Source organism: Pelodiscus sinensis, chromosome 3, assembly GCF_052426305.1.
Source record: "Pelodiscus sinensis isolate ZL-2025 chromosome 3, ASM5242630v1, whole genome shotgun sequence".
In the NCBI taxonomy this organism is placed as follows: Eukaryota; Metazoa; Chordata; order Testudines; family Trionychidae; genus Pelodiscus; species Pelodiscus sinensis.
In genome coordinates, this window is record NC_143054.1 from 53878700 (window position 1) to 53896967 (window position 18268).

General features: G+C 43.3%; 1 protein-coding gene across 6 annotated transcripts in view; it reads left to right on the top strand.

Moving 5' to 3' along the window:
- The window catches only part of FAM135A (family with sequence similarity 135 member A), a 134476-nt gene that overhangs the window by 1910 nt on the left and 114298 nt on the right, over window positions 1-18268 (top strand). Inside the window, exon 1 of one of the 6 annotated variants that reach the window (XM_006127228.5) lies at window positions 2475-2592. The exons of 1 other annotated variant lie outside the window; for it this stretch is intronic. The gene's annotated coding sequence lies outside the window, so the exon portion shown is untranslated. Of the gene's footprint in view, window positions 1-2474; window positions 2593-2703; window positions 3305-3410; window positions 3765-18268 lie in introns of those variants that run through there. 4 more of the 6 variants (XM_025186759.3, XM_014575568.4, XM_006127226.5 and 1 more) reach the window with 4 other exon arrangements.

An 18268-nucleotide genomic window follows, 5' to 3' on the forward strand; every position in this document is an offset into this window, starting at 1 on the left:
CTTTGCTTGTAAAGCTGCCCAGGCGGTGGCTTTGCTCGGGTGTCCCATGTCTGCTGGGGGGGTCCAGCGGCTTTGCTGGACCCCCCCAGCAGACCAGGGGGACAGGAGCAAAGCCGCCCAGCCGCTGCCTGGGCGGCTTTGCTCCTGGGCAAACGAGCAAAGCTGCCCAGGCGGTGGCTTTGCTCGGGTGTCCCTGGACTGCTGGGGGGTCCAGCGGCTTTGCTGGACCCCCCCAGCAGACCAGGGAGACCGGGAGAAGCTTTTCTCGCCCCGGAGGACACGGGGGCGAGAAAAGCCCCGTTCGTAAGTGCGGATCCGACATAAGTCGGATCCACGTAAGTCGGGGACTGCCTGTATCCCAAAAAGTGTTTCAAAAGGAATGTCAGCCCCTATGCTGCACATAAACAACCAATGGCACACTGGACTGCACACATCTTTTGTTCTGGGACCCACAGCAAGAGTAGGAAGTGAGCTCTGCCCCACACTCATTGCTACTTATTTAGAAAGGAAGAACATGAACACAGATTGAACCGATCTATGACAAGTGGTCTCTGGATCAGGGAATGGCACATCAGAATCACCTCGTAGGAGATGGATCTCTGCCAGTCATCTGAAGAAGCTATCAATAGTCTGATCATGGCTTCAAAACAATTGTATTAGCAGACATTATTTCTCTATCCACTGGGGAAGAAGTTTCCTGTACACTGATTCACTAGTCCCTCTCTCAACAGTTCTAGCAAAGTACATGAGAGACAAAGAGTAACTATCATAGCGGTCCTGATAGTTATATTTCTGAATTCTGTTGCAAATATCCAATTCTAATCCCATCGTGGTATCAGTTTAGCCTTGGACACTTGATCTGAATCAGCTAATCTTTCTACATTGCGATGCAGGAGCCTTCTATGCAATGCTTTGGCTCCTGGCATCAATAAGCATGATTTCTCTGGGAAGGTTGATTGTGTGCCTCTGGTATTTTATTCTCAGGTACCATTTACCAGAAAGATCTACCTCTCCAAATGGAAAATATTTTTGTGTGGTGTAATCAAGATTAAGTGCATCATTTTATATGCCCTGCACAAAAACTGTTTCAGCACCTTTCTCGTGTGTCTGAGTGTAATTTTATCTAGTCATCTAGGCACATTTGGCAGTTATTTTGACCCGTCATGAAATAATCAAAGGCAAATCAGTATCATTATAACCCCATATTGTCAGATTTCAATGTCAGTGTTGACATTTTGGAAAGCTTGATTATAACAAGCCCTTGGTACATTCATGAGGTCCTGATAAAGAAGATGTAAGCTTTTTTCTGACTCATTTACTTCCTGTGAACTTAATTTTTTTACAGGGAAGTTCCTCTCAGCCTGCAGATTGAATAAACACCTGGCAGTAGTGCCTAACCTATATTTGATCATATTTTACAAGGATAAACAGGGGCTGTGGACTCATTGGAGATTCCTTTCCAAGGATGGTTTTGAAGTGCCACCATTATTGGTCTATAATCCTATCATTCTTTCAATGCCAATCCCAGAGAGGCCTTCCTCCTTATCACTGATGCTACGAAGTTCTTGGATTTCTATTTGAACCAGACTAGTTTCAGATTCATCTTTTAATTTCTCTTGACACTGGGTGATTGGAAAATAGTATTACCAAAACAACCATATCTAAATAGAAGTCCTGTCATGTTTAACTCTGTCGTGAGTTGACTGGCATAAAGCTGGAAAGTTACAAGGTTTATAAGACTAAAGGTAGGCCTGCAAACCATATGTGTCTTATAAACATTTCCAATACAAACATCTACAAAGCAGCTACATGTTGGTTTTGAACTTCAGACAGACATCCATTTGCTTCTACAGAACGTTTCAAGGCAGGGGAGGCCAGGCCGTCCTATCATAAAGAAATTGGGGGATGGAGGTAGGAGAAAGGGTTGATTTGAGTGATTTTATTTTCTGGGCTTTTGGCAGGAATCTCTTATTTTCACTAGGTAACCTTTTCTTGGGGGGTGCAGTGGGGGAGAATGGAACTTTTCTGAATGGAACCTGTTAGTGAGTTTGGGAAACATCTTAACCCTCTTGCTTTCCTAGTACTACAGTATTGTTGTTCTTATTAGTGTCTTTTTGCAAATGTGCTCTCATTTCCCCTCAGTATCTTCCTGAGGTCTCTCCAGGAGTGAGAATGCTGTCTGTAGACTGTGATTAGAGAAAGCTAATCATCTTTTAATTTTGCTTCTCTGAAGCCACTGCCTTGCACAGGATTCTGGTCCAGCTTCCCTGCCACCTTCCTTCTGATTTCGGAATTTCTCTTTTTTGAGGTGTTTTTCCTCTCTTGGATCTTGATGAGTATATGGCTTCTGAGGCAGATATTAGGTTGATTATTTTAAAGAGGCTTTTTTTTTTGTGTGCGAGTCTGATGTCTCTCGCCATGTAGCCTGTTTGGAGGGTAGTATTTGTAAGTGACAGGGGCGGCCATAAGCGGCCAATAGGGGGCCTGATTTACACTACCCCTCCCGCTGCTATCAGACAGTCCCAAGCCTTGGCGAGAAGCTGCGACCCAACGAGGGGAGGTCTCTGCGTTGCCTCAGAGCCAGATTTCGGGGTGAGTAGTATCCTCTCGTTTATCGGCTCACCGCCCGCCCCCCCCAGGCAGCAGTGCGAGCGGGAGGCCAAGCCAGCCTCCCGGGAGCTGACAGAGGCGTCTGGGTGGCAGCCGACCTTTGCTGCCGCGGTCCTTCCTGTGTGGCTAGGTTCGGGCCAGCTGCACCCGCCCCCAGCGCTGCTGGCACGGAGCAAGCTTCTGCCCGACCCTCCTCGCAAGCAGCAGCAGGAGCCCGGCTCGTAGGAGCAGCAGGGGGAGCACGAGCCCGAGCAGCAGCCGCAAGGGGAGCAGGAGCGGGCGCCGGTTCGGAGCACAGAACAGGAGCCGGGGGCAGCGCGAGGCTCTGGCGCCACCGCCGAGCCTGACGCGGCCGCAGCGAGACCCAGGCGCGCGGGGCTGAGGATGTGGCGGTAGCGGAGCAGTCACCACCGCCGGCCTCTGCCCTCCTACCTCCCGCCCCCCCAGGCTGCGGCCGCCTCGCAGCTCCTGGGAGCAGGAGCGGCGTGTGCCCGGCGGTATCAGCGGCCAGCAACCCCCGCCCTCCTCGCGGAGCGGGGCGCCGGCGACACAGGCCGCTCCTGCAGCAGTCGGCGCTGGCGTCGGATGTATGCGCTACGCCATCCCGGTGTTGCCGCGGCCTGGCCTCTGCTGGAGGAGAGCAGAGCGGGGCGGGCGATCCCCGGACTCCAGCGGCGGCTCTATTGTGGCACAGGTTGGTGCGGGAAGGGGCTGCGCGAGGCAGAGCGGAGGGAGGGTTGAATGCCAACGCCGCGGCCCCTCACCGCAGCTGGGGTGGGGCAGGGGGTCTGCGTTCAAAGCACGCGAATGAAAGCTCCTCTGCTCAGCACCGAGCGCGCCTGCCTGTCTGCCGCCCTCCTGGGTCTGGCCTGGGCGCGGGGCGGGGAGTCCGGGGTCCCGGGCACTAACAGCAGGGGCTTGTTTGTTTCCTTCTGGCCTGCGAGGCTCGTGCTAGCCCCGCCTCGCGATGGGGCAGCAGCAGGGGAGACTTGGAAACCAGGGAAGGGAAACTGCCGGAGTTCCCTCATTACCCCCGCCTCTGGGACGTGGAGGGCCCCGGATGGGTGCCCTTTCCACCCCCCTGAGCGTCCCCCAGCAGCGGCAGCAGTGACTACAACTCGCAGTGCCCCTCTCCTCTTTCGTTGTAGCGGGAGGTGAGAAATCGTTTATATGCGCCCTGTCCTTCTCGTATCGCTCCTTTGGCTAATGGATAATTCTAGTGCTTTGTCTCTTAAGAAGTTATGCCATGGAAGGATTTTTTTCTTTGTGTTTAATCCGTATAACATAAAGTATTAGATATATGTTAAAATAATTCCCACTTCATTCTCTTGGGAAAGTGACCAAGTAACAAATGTGGTGAGTGCATTAGATGCACTCCTTGGCTATTGTTGCTTTTTTCAGGTTCTTTTTGGCTACGGCAATTAATATTGGCCTGTTGTTGAAGTATTATCAGCACTGTTAATGTTGTTTCCTCGAGTAATCCAGAAGTTGTTGGATGTCTTTTGGGAATATTTTATAGCTATATTCTGGTACACAGAGCTACTTAGAGATTGCATTTAAAGGACTTGCCAAATACATTTGGACACCATCATCTAATGCTCTGCAGAAACTTCACATAGGGAAGTGTGCTTCCGTGTGGGGGGGGGGGGAGGAGATATTGTTATTACTATTCCTGCTGAATACTTTAGCTGTGTTTAAAAAATGTAATCTATGCAATTATATTTGTATAACAGTGAATTGAGCTTTACACTTACTATAAATGATCTATTTTCACTCAGCAAATACTCAAACTTCCATTAGCTGTGTGTATTATTAAAGAGAGAATAAATCAAAATATCAGTACAGTTATAGTGAATTTGATCAGAAAGTACTGTTGTAGAACTGGGAAGAGTCTTATTAAATAAGGCTATGTCTACACTGCAGTTATTTCAGAATAAACTATTCCGGAATAGTTATTCCAAAATAACTTATTTAGAAATATCACATCTACACTGCGGGGAAGCCTCAAAATTAGTCTGAGGAAGGCTTCCCTAATGTAGATGTGCTATCTTTATTTAGAGCCGCAGTAGGAATAACTTAGAATGGCCCTCGTGAAGGGCTATTTCAAAATAGCAGAAGCGGAGCATCTACACACACCTTATTTTGAAATAGTTATTTCAGAATAGGCGTTATTCTTTGTAGAATGAGGTTTACAGAAGTTGGAATAAGCCGTCCATTATTTCAAAATTACTTTGAAATAACAGAATTGCTGTGTAGACACTCACATGGTTATTTCGGAATAATGGCTGTTATTCTGAAATAAGTTTGCTGTGTAGACACACCCTAAATTATCTAGAGAGACTGCCTTAATGTGACTCTCTGATGTTAAATTTTATATCATATTTAGATTATTTGAAATATTTTATGAAATCTAAGATCAGTGTAAACGTTTTTCTGAAGTCTGAAAACGTTTTAAAAAAATATTCATGCTAGTGCATGAGACACTGAAGATAAATTTGACTGCAAAATTGACAAGATACAAAAGTGACTACTAAATTTTTTCCCATTTGAGAGAGAAATCACACAACATATATAACAAATAAATGGAAATAACTTTAAAAATCTAAGAGAGTGTTAGACTAACTCGTGTTAGTCTGTAACTTTAAAAACAGCGAGCTGTCATGTGATACCTTAGAGACTAACAAATTTATTAGGTCATGAGCTTTCGTGGGTAAAACCCACTTCATCAGATGCATTGGAGTGGAAATTACAGAATCCAGGGTATATATAACAGCAAAGGAAGTTACATGTTAATTGTAAGATCAGTGTTAATGAAGTGATTAGTGGACACAAATCAGGCATCAGGAATGATCAAATGTTTCCCTACAGGTTTATGTATGTTCATCTCCCTGACCCTCAATAATGGATTTAAAAGTAGGCATTCTTCCACAAAAGAATTGTATCATCCATTACAAAGGGAGACATCTGAACTGGAGTTCATTTACAAGTTCAACACTAGTAGCTTACGCTTCGAGTAAAGAGCTTAACTGGTTAGCACACTACAAAAACAAAATCCCCGCCTTTAATGTTCACATTTACACGTCACATGCTATGAATGAGACACAACCAGCTTGACTTAATTAGCTTCATTAACATTGATCCTACCATTGACAGGTAATTTCTTTTGCTGTTATATATATATATATATATATATATATATATATATATATATATATATATGTATATATATATAAAAATACAGGCAGTCCCCGGGTTACGTACACGATAGGGACTGTAGGTTTGTTAAGTTGAATCTGTATGTAAGTCGGAACTGGCATCCAGATTCAGCCGCTGCTGAAAACTGATCAGTTTCAACAGCGGCTGAATCTGGACACCAATTCCGACTTACATACAGATTCAACTTAAGAACCCCAGGTGTCCCCAAGTCAGCTACTGCTGAAACTGATCAGCAGCTGATTCCAGGAAGCCCGGGGCAGAGAAACTCTGCCTCGGGCTTCCTGTAGTCGGCCGCTGGTCAGTTTCAGCAGCGGCTGACTTGGGGACGCCTGGGGCAGAGCAGCTCGGGTGCTGATGGGTTGGTCCAGTAACACGGCCGCTCCTCGGCGCTACTGGACCAACCCAGCAGCACCCCAGCTGCTCTGCCCCAGGCGTCCTGATTCAGCCGCTGCTGAAACTGATCAGCAGCGGCTGAATCAGGACGCCTGGGGCAGAACAGCTGGGGTGCTGTCGGGTTGGTCCAGTAGTGCCAAGGAGCGGTGCTGCGGGACCAACAGGCAGCGCCCCACCTGCTCTACCACAGGCCCCGGGCTTTGCTCCACGTTTCCCTGGTCTGCTGGGGGGGGGGCACTAGCTGCGTCCCCCCCCCCCCCAGCAGACCAGGGAGACGCGGAGCAAAGCGGCGGAGGACCTGGGCCGGACCGCGGCGCTTCCAGATCAGCGCCGCGGTCCGGCCCGGGTCCTCCGCCACTTTGCTCAGCGTCTCCCTGATCCAGCTGGAAGTGCCGCGGGTCTGGCCCTGGGTCCTCCACCACTTTGCTCAGCGTCTCCCTGGTCTGCAGACCAGGGAGACACTGAGCAAAGCGGTGGAAGACCTGGGGCCGGACCCGCGGCGCTTCCAGATCAGCGCCGCGGGTCCGGCCCGGGTCCTCCGCCGCTTTGCTCCCCGTCTCCCTGGTCTGCTGGCTCCCCCAGCAGACCAGGGAGACGGGGAGCAGCTTTTCTCGCCCCGGAGGAGGCGGGCGGCGGGCGGCGGGACCAGGTGTCCCGCCATTCCAGTCCTCCGGGGCGAGAAAATCCCCGTTCGTAACTGCGGATCCGACATAAGTCGGATCCGCGTAACTCGGGGACTGCCTGTATACACACACGCACACACACTGGATTCTGTAATTTCAACTCCAACTCATTTGATGAAGTGGGTATTACCCATGAAAGCTTATGACCTAATAAATTTGTTAGTCTCTAAGGTGTCACATGACTTTGTTATTTTTAGAAATCTGTAGTGGTATTGTTAACATAAGTAAGAATATGTCAGATTTAAAGTATTGTGTTTTAGAAACACTTTTTGTTTTGTTTTTTAAGGTCTACCCATTCTGTTTCTGTGATTTGCTGCTAGTGTTGGAGATAAACTTATTTCAGTTGTTTTCCTATCTTACCTTATCTAACTGTTTAGGTTTGTTTTATCAGTGGAGAAAGCACAGGTTTTTTGTTGTTTTTATTTTTTTCTGTTATGCTTTTAAAAAAATCAACCCACTGAGTAATCTGAATTAATGTGTGATACTATTTGGTAATTTTTCATTTTTTGAGCTGGCAAGAAGTGAAAGTTTTACTAAGGTGATACTTATTACTGTAGAAGGGATTGATCATATTGGTAACAGTGGCACTGGAATAATTTTTGACGGTGCTGAAAGACATTTAATGAAATTGTAAACCCTGTATGTGATGGAAGCCACTTAAAGCCAGGGGGTGTCACCACAACCCCCGTTCCCTCACCCCGATTGGTAATATAGAAATATGTTAATGTTTTGAGTATGAGAAACAACTGAAAAGGGTGGGTGGGATATTTACTGTAGGTTGAAGTATGTTAACACAATCTGAATTAGTAAGGATCAGTTCTGTTGGTGCATCATTACTGTATGTCGTACTGGAACAACCCTTGGTATATGAAAAATACATTGAGTGCTTTAACCTCCCTGTATAGCTCCTGCAAAAATTCCTTGAGCTTGTTCAACCCAAAAGGACTTGAATATGAAAGTTGAGAGGTGGATAAGCAACTGGTTAAAGGGGAGACTACAGCGGGTCATATTGAAGGGTGAACTGTCGGGTTGGAGGAAGGTTACTAGCGGAGTTCCTCAGGGATCAGTTTTGGGGCCAATTTTATTTAATCTTTTTATTGCTGATCTTGGCACCAAAAGTGGAAGTGTCCTAATAAAATTTGCGGATGACACAAAGCTGGGAGCTATTGCCAATTCAGAAAAGGATCGGGATATCATACAGAAAGATCTGGATGATCTTGTAAATTGGAGTGATAGCAATAGGATGAAATTTAATAGTGAGAAGTGTAAGGTTATGCATTTAGGGATTAATAACAAGAATTTTAGTTATAAGCTGGGGACACATCAGTTGGAAGTAACGGAGGAGGAGAAGGACCTCGGAGTCCTGGTTGATTATAAAATGACTATGAGCCGCCATTGTGACATGGCCGTGAAAAAGGCTAATACGATCTTGGGATGTATTAGGCGAGGTATTTCCAGTAGGGAAAAGGAGGTGTTAGTGCCATTATACAAGGCATTGGTGAGACCCCATTTGGAATACTGTGTGCAGTTCTGGTCTCCCATGTTTAAGAAGGATGAATTCAAACTGGAACAGGTACAAAGAAGGGCCACTAGGATGATCCGAGGAATGGAAAACCTGTCTTATGGAAGGAGACTCAAGGAGCTTGGCTTGTTTACCTTAATCAAAAGAAGGCTGAGAGGGGACATGATTGCACTTTTTAAATATATTAGAGGGATAAATAGCAGGGAGGGAGAGGAATTATTTAAGCTTAATACCAATGTGGACACAAGAACAAATGGATATAAGCTGGCTAGTAGAAAGTTTAGACTTGAGATTAGATGAAGGTTTCTAACCATTAGAGGAGTGAGGTTCTGGAACGGCCTTCCAAGGGAAGTAGTGGGGGCAAAAGATCTATCTGGTTTCAAGATTAAACTAGATGGGTTTATGAAGGGGATGGTTTGATGAGATAACATGATCTTGGTAACTAATTGTCCATTCATTATCAGTGGGAATAGGTCAATGGAGGGATGATAGGAGTTACTATAGAGAACTTTCTGGGTGTCTGGCTGGTGAGTCTTGCCCACATGCTCAGGGTTTAGCTGATCGCCATATTTGGGGTCGGGAAGGAATTTTCCTCCAGGGTAGATTGGCAGAGACCCTGGAGGTTTTTCGCCTTGCTCTGTAGCATGGGGTACAGATCACAGCTAGAGGATTCTCTGCATCTTGGGGTCTTCAAAGTATTTGAAGGCTTCAATATCTGAGATATAAGTGAGAGGATTATTCTGGGAGGGGTGGGTGAGATTCTGTGGCTTGCACTGTGCAGGGGGTCAGACTAGATGATCATAATGGTCCCTTCTGACCTTATAGTCTATGAGTCTATGAGACCGTTCTATAAGAGGCAAACAAGATGTCAGATCTCAGTGATGTATCTTTGAAAATACCTTCTATGAATGACACATAAATTTCTATCACATAAATCTATCATCTTCTCTCCATGTACATCCTAGGCGCTACCCTTGTCACTTTCAAAAAACCCACACCAGAGATGTCAAAGCAGATTAAATATAATACCAATCTGCACCAAACAGGGAGCTTAAATTTGTGTTTTTCATCCTTACTACTTCTGCTTTCCTCCAGTATTTCTAGGTTTCTTTCACAGCATATTTGATTCTCATTCAAGCTTCTCACAAACATTGTCTACACTACAGCTTACGATGATGTAAATTAAGTCACTTGGGAATGAAAAAACACACCCTGTCCTTCGAGTGATGTAACAGACATCAATCTAATGCGGTGTCTACGCTGTACTGTGTCAAGGGGAGATGCTTTCCCTCTGGCTTACCTTCTGCCTCTTGGGAAGGTGGAATACTGAAGTTGACAGGAGAACGAGCTCCCTTTGACTCATCATGTCTTCACCAGACCAGCTAAATTGATGCCGCTGCGCCGATCAACATGCAGTATTGACAAGCCCTCGGTATTGGCTTGTAACCAATTCAAAATAACAGAACATAAGTTAGAAAGTATTCTTTACATTATTTAAACAAGCTTATGTGAAATGTAGTACTTTAAATTCAGTTACAGAGACTGACTAATAGAGTGAATGGAAGACACCAGCTTTTTTCCTCATAGAAAGGATAAGTTGTTGCCCTTAGTGAAATGAATACAGTATGTTTAAATCTAGTTCAGGTGACTTATGCAACATTTATGCTGTCATTGTTAGAATGTTTGGCATGAATAGTAGCCAGGTATGATTGGGAGCACGAAAGGACTAAGCTAATATACTGGTTGAGTTGTTTTTTCTAACAGAAGATGGATCTTTTAAGGTCAGATGGATCTTTTAAGGTCAAAATTAAAATTAATTGCAGTGGAAGAAATTAGAACTTAAGATTTTATTACTAGCATCTTTTTTTTTTTAAAGAAAGTATAGTCTAGTGCCCATCATTCTTTCTTCTCTTTTCAAAAATAACTTGTCTTCTCTTTTTGTGATCTCAGACTACTCACCTTTTCCTCTGTTGTGCCCCTTCTCTCAGAATTCTTTTGTAAAGCAGTCATACTAAATTCTACTCACTCACTCAACAAAGGTATGAGAGTTGTAGGTATTTATTTCATGGGGACAAAAATATCATTAAAGCTTTTATTTTCTTGATAAGAGCAGATGAGCAGTGTTTATTGTGTATGAGTGGGTAAATACTCTTGACAGTTTTGCTAGTTCACTGTTATATATGATAGTCAGTTTTGTAAATTCATTGTGTAGGCATTTATATTCAGTGCAAAGGCATATGATTTCACATTGATTTTTTTTAGATAATTTTTTTATTAAAAAATTCATGAATTCCACATTAACCACTGCTTCCGTATTCAGTATACATAAATATGATATAGATATTTACATTTGACTTTTTTCCTTATACGGGTTGGTGAACCTTCTGAAACTCTGGCTGGATCTGGTTTATCAGGGTTAGCAGTGGTGGGGTGCCAGATTCTTTGTTTACCACAGGCACAGTGCCCCACAGCTCCCAGTGGACACGGTTCGCAGTTCCTGGCAAGTGGGAACCGTAGGAAGTGGTGCCTTGGTCTGCAGTGCTTCCTTAAGGTCCCATTGGCCAGGAATGAGAGCATTAGCAGGGAGCTGGGAATGGCTGTGCCTGTGGATGCTCAGGTAAACAAAGCTTCTGGCAGCTCATTGGCAGCTAACCTTGAGGACTGGAGGTTCACCACTCTGCCTCATAATAGGACCAAGGAAGGGGTAGGAGTATTTTGGTTTTGCTTATTTGTAAATTTTTATTGTGTAGAAAATGTTGTGATTCTTAGACAGTGACTTTGCATCTGGGAAACTATCCATATATCCATAACAAGAAAAAAAAGACTGTTTGAACCTGCAAATCTCATTGACTAGAGTCAGACTGCTTATGAGTAAGGACTACCTCTGAATGTGATTACAGAGTCAAGCTCTATGGCTCTGGTTCAGCAAAACACTTAAGCATGTGCTAAAGTTCCCCGCAAGTGAGACTTAAGCGCACAATTTGCTAACCAAAAATGCCATTGAGTACTTGCTTAGTGATTTGCTGATTATGGGTATTCACAGATATTCTGTTGGGCAGAGAACACTTTCTCTCTTTTAAGTACATCCTGAAGAAAACAACAAATTTTTTTGTTCTAGTTTCATATTTTGAAATTAAAAGTTAATATAAATGCATGTTTTCTCTTTTCTAATAACAGCAGCAGATCTTTGTTATAGTATATGCAATTTAATTAATACTTGTAGAAATCTCTCTCTCTTAATAATTCACTTTTCTCACAGAACAGTGTACGCGAAGCATCCAACAATAAAAGCAAAAGGGCCTACAACAAGGAAGCAGGAAGGGAGGAAAAGAGTTCTTTCCACTCTTTGGGGTCAGTGAGATGTCAGGGGAGCAAGCTGTGTTTATTTTAAGCAGAAAATAGAAAACTGTCACAGCACAGTTCCTATGGCAAGCACAGATGGAAATTCAGGGAATAGAATGAAACATCTGTGACTGCTGTTTCAAGGTAGATTACAGATTGAAATATTGCGAATAAAAACATAGTTTGAGAGGGGGAATAAAACCACATCTATTGGTTTAATTTTCACCAGACCAGTTCTATTTTATAGTTTGTGTTCAGTTTACTTTTTCATCAAACGCAGAAGTTTTGGAATAAAGGATACGTCTCAAAACAGAAAAGTTTTATTGTTACACTATTGTCAGAAAAAGGGTACAGAGAACTCATCAACATTTCTGTTTGAAATACATTCAGAATTTTCCACCGTTGCAGAACTTGAATAAGGAAAACTAAAAACACCACTTCCCACAGCTCCCATTGGCTGAGAGTGGGAATCTGCAGCCAGTGGAAGCTGTGAGCAGTCATACCTGCAGATGCACAGGTAAATAAAGCACAGGTGGCCTTCCAGGGGTTAAGCCTGATGTACTGCGTCCATCTTTCAGGCTGCTTATTGCCTCCCCACCCCACAGTAATGGGCTCAGTATAGGTTCTTTAGCCTTGGTGTTCAGGGTGGTCTGATAAGCCTGAAGCTTTCAATTTTTCCTTATCTGTGGTAGGTGAATCTTCACTATTGAAGCCACAGAGCCTACATGTAATGCTATCACTGGCTCCTGCTGCAGCTATGATGTAACATCACAGTATGACTATCCTGAGGATGGAGGAAGAGGCAGCCAATGGTAGGGCAGCTTGATTTGGGTATGGGGTTTGGAATTCACCCCAAAATGGCAGCTGGAAAAAACTATTAGAGAAAGAGACACATCTAGATACTGAACTAGTGGATAAACTGGCACTGGGCTAGGATAAGACTGGGGACTTGGAAGTGTGAAGAAGGAAAGTAGGAAAGACTTTAGGACAAAAGAAACATTGAAAATAGGCTTGAGAGTGAGATCAGAAACTATTAGAGAATGGATATAAAATCCACAGACATGAGAGAGAGGGAATCTCAAGGAAAATAACTGATAGGAAAAATAATTGATTCCTCTTTAACCAATCAAAACACTATTAGGTGAAAACAGTAAATGAGAAGCCCACCCACGAATCACCTAAATTATCTGAACAGAGAGAATAGAACAAGTGTTTGACCTGTTGATGAAATACAATTCAAAGGTGTCTAATAGAAAAGTAAGGGCCCACTAGGTGAAAAAGCCCTGCTTTTGGATAAACTTGATGTAAAGTATACAGCCACAGGAACATTGACTCTGAGTACTTCAAGCCCAAAAGAACAGGACAGCAGGAAAAGAGCTGGATTTATAGCAAAGAAGAGGAAAAGCTGATTCTTTTCTGAATTGACAGTATATTGAGTAATCTCTTTTGTTCGTGTTCATAACAATGCATTTGGAAGCATGTACGCATTTGAAAAGAATAATGTGTTGTAACCTATACTTCATGATTATCCATAATAAGTACTTGGTAAAGGGCTATATTATTTATAATGCTGGTACCATTTTGGGGTTTTCACTTACAATTTTAAATTTTTAGAGCTTTATCTCTTGTCTTCTTTTGCCTCTGCTTCTTCTTGCGATTAGCAGAGTCTAGTGTAGGTTTGTCTCCACTTCAAATTGCATCATAAACAGGATAGGAGGAGTGCAGAGCTGGAGATAAAAGTCTAAATGAGGCAGACGGGGGACAACACAGGAGAAAGTTAAGAATGTTAACTCCAGGAACCTTAACTCTGTACCACAATCATCACCCCAGACCAAGAGTCACATTATTCATAATTGTTTTTAGGCTTGGCAGTTGATTTTGATTGGTAATTATCAGTAATAGTCAATTTAACGGTCAGAATTATTCATATTTTAAATTATTAATATTGATGGAAAATCAGCAAACACTAATTTAATAATAATTTCCCTTGAATTTAATAACAATTTATTTAATTTAATAATTTAATAGCTATACGGTTGTTCTAAAGATGCCTAAAAAGCCTAACTAGTAAGAAATTTATAATAATCAGATAATATTCAGTGCAGGGGCGGGGGCAGGCTGGAGCCAGTGTGCGTAGGGAGCTGCGTAGGGAGCTGGCTTAAAAGCTGGCTCCCCCTGTGCACTGGCTCCTGGGGAGCCAACTCTCCTCCCCCCCCCCCATGTAACCACTGAAATTTTCAGTGGTTATATGTTTACTTAATTAAATGCTTTTTAATATCCTTAATTGCCCATTCTTCCCCCTTCCTCTCTCCTTCCTTTCCTCCCAGAGTTTCCTGAATGGTGCAAATCAGCTGTTTGTGGTGCTCTGGAAGTGCTGGAAGGGAGGAGGAGGGCTGTCAGTGCTCTGAGGGGAAGATGAGGGTTGTGGGAAAATTTGTGCCAGTGAGGGCTCTGTACCTACTAATTTTTCCCCATGATTGCTCTAGCATCAGAGCACTCACAGAGTTAGTGCCTATGTTCCCAAGGTCTTTCCTTTTCTATTTCTCCCTCTATTTCCCCCCCTTGCCTCCCAAAAAATACAACCCTGCTTTACCAGCAGAAGGGGGAAGATCTGGGCTTCAATTAAAGACAGTTTTTCATTGTCTTGTTATTGTAGCTCTTTATTTTATTAGTTACTTTTAGACCCATATGTCCATCACACACTGCAAGTTAAAATCATAGAGAGGATCCTCAAGGAATCCATTTTGAAGCACTTGAAGAGGGGAAAGTGATCAGGAGAGGTCACCATGGATTCATCAAGGGCAAGTCATGCCTGACCAATCTGATTAGCTTTTATGATGAGGTAACTGCCTCTGTGGACATGGGGAAATCAGTGGATGTGATATACTTTGACTCTAGTAAAGCTTTTGATACGGTCTCCCACAATATTCTTTCCTGAAAGTTAAGGAAGTATGGATTGGATAAATGCACTATAGGGTGGCTGGGGACCGACTGGCTAAGTAGCAGTTTGGCAGAAAAGGACCAGGGGATTACAGTAGATGAGAAGCTGGATACGAAGCTGGCAACAGTGTGCCCTTGTAGCCAAGAAGACTAATGGCATATTAGGGTGCCTTAGGAGGAGCATTTCCAGCAGCTCTAGAGAAGTTATTAATCCCCTTTATTCAGCACTGATGAGGCCACATCTGGAGTATTGTGTCCAGTTCTGGGGCCCCCACTACAGAAAGTATGTGGATACACTGGCGAGGGTCCAGCGGAGGGCAATTAAAATGATTAGGGGGCTGGAGCACATGACCTACGAGGAGAGGCTGAGGGATTTGGGCTATTTAGTCTGAAGAAGAGAAAAGTGAGGGGGATTTGATAGAAACCTTCAACTTCCTGAAAGGAGATTCCAAAGAGGATGGAGAGAGGCTGTTCTCAGTAGTGACAGATGGCAGAACAAGGAGCAGTAGTCTCAAGTTACAGTGGGGGAGGTCTCAATATCGGTTGGATATTAGGGAAAACTGTTTCACTAGGAGGGTGGTGAAGTACTGAAATGGGTTACCTAAGGAGGTGGTGGAATCTCCATCCCTAGAGGTTTTTAAGTCCCAGCTTGACAAATCCCTGGCTGGGTTGATTTAATTGGGATTGGTTTTGCTTTGAGCAGGTGGCTGGACTCGATGACCTCCTGAGGTCTTTTCCAGACCTAGGATTCTATGATTCTACTACTTATTCTCACAGCCTTCTTTTTTTACTTCCTGGTTGAGGCCTTCTGTACAAAATATATAGAGAGATCCTTAACCAAACTTAAGCAAAATCTTAATTCTTTAATTTCATGTTTATCCTACACACAATAGGACAAATTTTTCTATTGATAAGGATCAAAATATTCAGATAGGCAATGTAAAAAAAATGCTGCTCAAGAGCTGATTTATCTTAATCTGATTTAAGGCTATTTAGTCTGATTTAAAGCTATTTACTTTTTTAATTTTTGGTAATTTGTGTTTTAATGGCTGTAAAGCTTTACTTTTTTATCTATATATCCATTATTATAAAACGTCTGACCTCTCTGCACTTCCTGAAACTGTGAAAATAAAAGTAAATTCTTAAATAAACATAGATATAATCCATTGAATTTATACAAATTCAATTCTGCCTTACCTAACTGTTACACGTGTCATTACTAAAATGCAATTTGATAGAGAGGACCAAAACTAGCAAATAGCATCAGTTGTCTCTATGTTCAGGAGGAGAATAAGTTACTGTGAGTGATAAGGAAGGCATTGATGGCCACACTCTAAATACCTAGAAGATTAGCAGGTAGACTTATATAACTTGGCTCTGTATGGTAGGTCAGCTTATTTCTTATTCTTCATAATGTTGTATTTAATAGGTTTTCTCTCATTTTGACATAAATTTGAAAGCTATAAATTGGTGTTTACCAGAGGTCGAGTTAATTTCTTACTCCAATATGTAAACAGTGGAAAAAACAAATTAATAGACAACTATTTTAAATTACAATGTACATGTTGTCAGTAGTTTTAGCGACAAAAAGGATTCATGCTCCTCTGAAAAAGCACAGAAAACTGGTACCTTTGTATTCATCAAGATTAACAAATATGTGATTAAATGTGCCTGTTGAAGCTTTTAAAGCTGATCCTTCAGTTTGATACATTTTCAGGGCCATTGTGCCTGAAACATGCATGATAATTTTAAGTCTCAGTCAGAGGCATTCTAGCAGCTCTTCTGTACTGGCTTCATTTTAGAGCAGTCTGTCTATTTTAGACACTCAAATTGCAAAGATCAATTATTTGCCCTTTTATTTTATGAATAAAGTTGTACTTGATAAGTTTGCTTACATTCCTTTATGCTAACTTTACCTTCAGTGTAACACAATGTCAGAGAGACATGATTGAAGCACTTTGTTCTAGAAATAATTCTGCAGACAGTTTTAAATTCTCATGTACTCTGCATTAGATGGTGCAAGTAAAAAAAAATTAAAGGATTATTGTTACATTAATGCAATATTTTTAGTCTGTTTTAATAATGGCTATACGCATTCATTCAAAGAAAAATGCTATTGGTTTTTCAGTTGAAAAGAAAATTGGTCATCTGGAAATGCAGAGTGAAGTGTGACTCTTTGCCACTTGTTCAATCTACTGATCACTGTTCTTACCTACATGCCTCTAGCTCAGTGATCACCAACCTGTGGATCGGGATCTATTGGTAGATCTTGGAACCTCTGACAGGTGATCCTAACTGGTTTGGCCGCATAGCTATCAATTGCCAGCACTTCAGCTGTTCCTCCTCCCACTGCTGTGCATCTCTGGCCCTCTGCCTTGGTGCTGTTTCCCCAGAAGCCTCCTGTTTGCTGTCTAAGACAGGGGTGGGAGTGGGGAATGCTGATGTCAAGGTGCCATCTTCTCCTACCCTGTATCTTATCTCTACAGAGCAGAAAGGGGGCACAAGAGGAATAAGGATAGAGCAAGTTTGTTAGCTGCTTTTGGGAGTGTGCAGAGGTGAACCTGCATGTAGGGCAGAGGTGAACCTGCATTAGCCCCACTGCACTGTCCCCCAGGAGCCACCTGAGGTAAACAGTGCCTAACAGGATACCGCATCCTGAACCACTACCCAGGTCATGAATTGCATCCTATACCTAAAGTCCCTGCTCTAGCTCTGAGCTCCCATCATCCAAACTTCCTCCCAGAGCCTGCACCTAGAATGCCCTCCTGAAACCCCTCTGCCTGCCCCAAGCTCAGTTCAGAGTCCCTTACACTCTAAATCCCTTAACCCAAGACCAGAACTTGCACCCTAACCCTCTGCCCTAGCCTGGTGAAAGTGAGTGAGGATGGGGGAGGAGGGAAGATGGAGTGAGCATGGGTGGGGCCTCAGAGAGAGACAGGGCAAGGAGCACAAAGGAGACAGGGTAAGGGTATTTGGGTTTGAGGTAGAACTTTGCTTGCACTTAATTAAAAAACTGATCTCGTGCTTAAAAAGCTTCCATCACAGATTCATTACATTATACATTTTCTATAGCTAAGCTCTAAGATACAACCAGATTTGCTCAGATAGAGATAAACACCTATAGGATCTTTATCAAGCATTCTTAAAACTTAAATACCCACCTGGGGAAGAGAAGAAACAGATTAACAGAGCCAGACAAGTATCCAGAAGTCACCTGCTTCAGGACAGGCCCAACAAGGTAAATAACGGAACATCATTGGTTATTAACTACAGTCCGCCCCCTCTCCCCCCCCCCCATCTAAAACCTCTCCAGTACAACATTGATAATGTACAACCAATCAAGGAAAAAGATCTCTCACTCTCTCAGATTTTGGGAAACAGGTTGGTTCTCGTCTGTACATAGCCCCCCAACCTGAAGTAAATACTTACCAGCAGCCACTCAACACCAAGGAACCTATCTCTGCATCACACCCTGTTGCCAACTCTGTTCCTATATCTATTCAAGCACCACCATCTCAGGACCTAATTACATAAGCCACTCCATGAGGGGCTCATCCATGTG